This window comes from Cricetulus griseus, chromosome 3, assembly GCF_003668045.3.
Source record: "Cricetulus griseus strain 17A/GY chromosome 3, alternate assembly CriGri-PICRH-1.0, whole genome shotgun sequence".
NCBI lineage: Eukaryota > Metazoa > Chordata > Mammalia > Rodentia > Cricetidae > Cricetulus > Cricetulus griseus.
This window is the reverse complement of record NC_048596.1, coordinates 120,208,312-120,213,563: the sequence shown is the minus strand read 5'-3', so window position 1 is coordinate 120,213,563 and position 5,252 is coordinate 120,208,312. Positions and strand designations below refer to the sequence as shown.

Below are 5,252 nucleotides of genomic sequence, written 5' to 3'. Positions count from 1 at the left end.
TGGAGGCAATAGTTCAACCAAGGTTCTCTCCTCCAAGAAGTGTGAAGTTGACAACCAAGACTGACTATCACAGATAGAATGAAAGGAAGAGTTACTGGTATCTGAGATGCCAGTGACTGTAGAAAGTTTGTGCTTATTACAGCAACATGAGAGATGTAGTAGTCAAAGTTATCATGAACAAAAAAGTGATATACACAGAAACACATGTTTTACTATATGTTGTGCAGTTGTGTGATAGGGGATGTCCTTTTGTATGTTTCTCTTATTGGATGATTAATAAAACACTGTTGGGACAATGGCCAATGAGGCAGTTAAGATAGATGGGATTAGGAGAGGAGGAGATGTCTGGGAGAGTTCAGCAAGAGAGCCTGCCAGACCAGTTGTGATGTAGCAGACAAAGGAGTTGCACATCCAACATTCTCTCTTAGGCCCAGACCATGTGGAAATACATAGATTAATAGAAATGGGCTAATAATTAAGACAGAGCTAGCCAAATAAGAAGCCCTAGTTATTGACCAATAGTATTATAATTAATATAAATCTCTGATGTTCATTTGGGGCTCAAGGGCCTTGGGACCTGTCAGGACAAAAAACCTACAGTAACAGCAACAAGAGAAATATAGCAGTCAAAGTTATTCTGAACAAAGATGTAATACACATAGACACACATTATTTTTGTTGTATGATGTGAGATTATGGGTGCTAATTCCTGTGGTCTCTTGTCAACAAGCTAGATGCCCAACAAAGAAAATGGCCAAAGACCTAAGGGAACAAATAGGATAAAATTTAGTTGAACTTTACAAACCAAAGACATAGTGGCTATGATGTTCAAAGCAGAAGAAAAGGGACAACTTAATCCCAGTGAATAGTAGATGCTCCTTATCCTGCTCCTTTGTTTTATGTGGACCTTGAAATTAGATGATATCTGCTCATAATAGTGAAAGAGAAGTTTCATTATTCAGTCTACTAATGGAATTGAAAATGTCTTCCACAGACATCTTAAGAGAAGCATAAGCAAAAGAAGGATGGAAGGAAGGAAGGGAGGAAGGAAGAAAGCAAGGAAGGAAGATCAACATGTTATAGAATAATCTTTTTGTACACCTTGAAAACATGCCTTTGCCAAAGTGCCTTCTGATAAAACAGATCACTGGCCAGTAGCTAGACAGGAGATATAGGCAGAACAGCCAGACACAGAGGACAATGCTGGGAAAAGGGCAGTCTCGGGAGTTGCTAGCAGATGCAGGGAGAAGCAAGTAGAACATGCCTTGTAGAAAGAAGATACTGCCAAGTGGCAGAGGATAAATAAGAAACATGGGTTAATTTAAAATGTAAGAGATAGCTAGTAACAAGCCTGATATATCTACCAAGCATATATAATTAATATTAAGTCTGGTACTCAAAACCAATGTCTTACCAGCTATCTAGGAACTGCTAACCTAGTAAAACTTATGTGCATCTACCACAGATAAGGAAGATAGAAATAAGAAGTCTCATTGTGCATTTTATTTGGCTTGGTAAATATGTTTATTGTCTTTATGGAAAAAATCTTCATAAAAATTGCTTTGTCTCTCAAAAGCCCATCCCTGAGTTCTGAGCCACCTTGCCTTCTTTTGGGCAACCTGATCTTTCTTCTTCTGGGCAACAGACATCTTTTTCTTAAAATTTCTCTTGTATTTCTCATAGACTGGGTTCTCTCAGTAGCAGCATGAGCTTTCTTACCCATCTCCTCGATTATGTCTGGAGTTATGATATTCTTTATGAACTGAGAGAACTGTTTCTTAGAAGCATCTTCATCTTCCTCCATTTGGTAATGCATGTAGTCTGCAGCACTCTGACACACACTGTGCTTCTGATGTACTCTGTACCGAAGTTGCCTTCAGAATCATAACCAGAGAATCATTTGGTACTATGAGGGAGAGACAACCTCTATCCACAGTTCCCTTCAGGACCTTTAAACCTTTATTGCCAGTTTTAGTTCTGACAAGACCTGCATCCAAATAGCAAGTGAAGATAACAGACTGACCACCAATGCTTTCCACATTGTATTCATCTCCAATCAACACCATTTGACTTTCATAAAGCTTGCTTATGCTAGATCTACTGAGAAGCCTGTGGGCCAGCATCAGGCCAGTGCAATGAGCTGCAGGGTAATTTGTCAGGCCATCTTTCATAGCACAATTTTGTAATTCATGTTCATGTGCTTACAGACTATCAGATCACCTTCTATGTGGGCATATCCAATCTGAAGAATGATATCTCATTCAGTTACATGAACTATCATCCTGTATTTGGGTATGCTATACTTAATTTTTTGTCCTGGATCACCAGTCATTTGAGAACACAGTAGCTGGTTTTAACCCTTACCACCTTCTTAATCTTACTTCATATCTCATAAGGTAGACTTCATTTTTGACAACGTTCATAAACACTATGCTGTGGGAAAAGAAAGCTGCAAGTTCAGCTCCACATACTGCTGCTGGCCTGGTGGTGCTAGGGGGTAAAATCTTACAGTGTAATTTTAAAATGGTGAACAGCAGTCTGCATATACTATGAGGGAACATGATTCCATTCTATCTCCAGCAAAGCTCAGCTTCTGACTACTTCCCCATAGTAAATAAAACAAGATCCAGCTCACTAAGACATCACCAAATCCTCTTAGATTACATGTTTGTCTCTGTCAAAGGGGACTTAAAGATTATATTAAGTTTTCCTTCAGAAAATGATAGTATATACAACCCTGATTTCTGATGTGAACACTGATACATGCAGCAGAGACACTGGCTGGATATCAAGACCAGCCCCAGAACTGTCTCAAGAATTTCCTATGCTGTGTTCACTGGCTGAGCCAATTTATGTGATGCGGAGCACACACATGGGTGACACATCTTTTCATAACCAGCAATTCTATGCAAGTTCATTGGAAATCTATAATTACCTACTTTAGAAACAATGTAGGAAAACAAAATGTCGATGATGCCATCATAAAAATAGTATTCAGCCTTCTTCACTTAAACCCATAATTAAGACAGTGTTGAATGTTTATTAGGATACAATGATAAAGTAGTTACCTCAATATTGATGAGTACAAGTATTGTGAGTGAAAAGAGGATCTACTAGGGAAGAGAGAATATTTATTTCATATTGAGATCGTTAAAATACTGGCATTAGACCACAGTTCATTCAGCATCTTTAGAGAACCATTTTTTTTTTCTTTACTGAAAGTATAGCCTATTCTCAGGGCAAAATAGCACTTTATCATCTTATGTCAATAGATGAGGATTGTAATAATATTATAATGAGTGCATTTCAAAGGGATATCTGAGACTGATAGCAAATTTGGTTCCTTAGACTTGACATTTGTCTTTAAGCCAATGAATGACCTGAGATTTTTGTTTTGTGTTTTCCTGAATTTGACACTTGAATCTGTAAAAATGGATTTATTTTGTGATAGAAACAAAAGTCCAGGGATGAGGAAGAGGAATTTTTTTCTTTTCCCTTTTATTTTTATTATTAATTCAAGTTAGGGAACAGGCTTGTTTCACATGTAAGTCCCCTCTCCCTCTCCCTCCCCTCACCCCCATCCCTCCTCCCCCACCTCCAACCTACCCCCCACCCCATCCACCCACCAGTCCCCAGGCAGGGTAGGGGCCCCAACAGGGACTCCACAAAGTCCACCAAATCTTCCTGTGTTGGGCCTAGGCCCCTCCCCATGTGTCCAGAGACAGAGCGCATCCCTTCACGTGGGATGAGCTCTCAAAGTTCCCCACACATATACCATGGAAAAACGCCAGTCCACCTCTGGAGGCCCCCCGGATAGCAGGAGCCTCGCATTGGCATCCATGATCAGGGGGCTGGATCAGTCCCACACTAGCCTCTCAGACAGCGTCTGGGGTTGATATGCTTTCCCTTTTTCAGGCCAACTATTTCTGTGGGTTTCTCCAACCTGGTACAGACCCCTTCGATCTTCATTCCTCCCTCTCTTCAACTAGGTTCCAGATTTCAGCTCAGTGTATTTCTGTGGATGTCTGTCTCTGCTTCCATCAGCCACTGGATGAGGGCTCTGGGATAGCATAGAGAGTAGTCATCAATCTCATTCTAGGGGAAGGGCTTCTAGGCTATCCGAGGAAGAGGAATTTTAAAGTGACAACTTGTACAGTGGGTCAAAGACAGGGAGATTCAGAAGACGGACTGTGAACTTGTACTTGCTCACTATATTCTTGGGAAACCCACTTTCAATGCTCACACTTGATAAGGTATAAATCAAGGATTTAGGCAGGCAATACCCCATATAGTTCCGTGGAGACTTTGTCTATGTGCACACGGAGTAACATGATTTGTCACCCTGCTTCACAACTCCTGGGGGCTGAGTTGTTTCGTTTGCAAAAGATATATGTTGACATCTTGACCTCATGCAACTCAGAATGTAACTAGATATGGACAATGGGTCTTTAAAGAGGTGATACCATTACCATGCCATCATTATAACTCTTTCTGACCCAATCTTACTGACATTCTCATATCAAGAATGAATTTGGAAATGGGGTGATGAAGAGATGACAGTCTGAAAATGGGGGTTAGAAGATAATCCTCTACAAGTCAAGTTGACGAAAAGAGACAGTTCTGAGACCAAGACAACCCTGAACTCAGACATTTAGCCTGCAGAAATGTGGGGAAATAAGTTCATGCTGGGTAAGCTTTGCAGTGGGAGGTGATGGTGCCAGCAAGTGAATGTCGCTCCTGTGTGTCAGGATGACACCCACAGAATCTGCCATGGGGTTGGAGCAGATAATCCCAGGTAGGTAAGATCAACTGACGGGGATGCAAACCTTAATCTATGTCACTGACTCTCGATGTGATTCTTCTTATGTGAAAATGCACTTTTGTTGGTTCTACTCCTGGGCCATTGAGCCAAGTCCATGTGCGTATACCTCAGGAACTAGTGTGTCTATACTCAAGCCTCACCAGGGGCAGTTGTGTGTGTCCTAGTGTTCTGTTCCATCCTCTGTTGGCATATCCATTCCGACATTTATTTTCCACTGTGTAGTTTGACTTCCCCCTTCTGGGTCTGATCTTCAGGGCTGCTGAATCCTCATTTCCTCTTAGGGCCTGGAATGCAGGCAGGGTGGACTGAGAACTAAAAAGGTTCTTCTGTGTGTGACTGAGATATTCACAGTGGTTTTATATCAGGACCCTCTGTGTGTGTGACTATGCGTATGAGTCTGTGTTTTCTTGTAAGCATTGGAAACGATGGG

The 5,252-nt window shown here is 41.1% G+C and overlaps 1 pseudogene; it reads right to left on the bottom strand.

Annotated features, from left to right (window-relative positions):
* Positions 1-1,502: 1,502 nt before the first annotated feature.
* Positions 1,503-2,561, bottom strand: LOC100767347 (annotated as a pseudogene).
* Between the last annotated feature and the right edge of the window lie 2,691 nt (positions 2,562-5,252).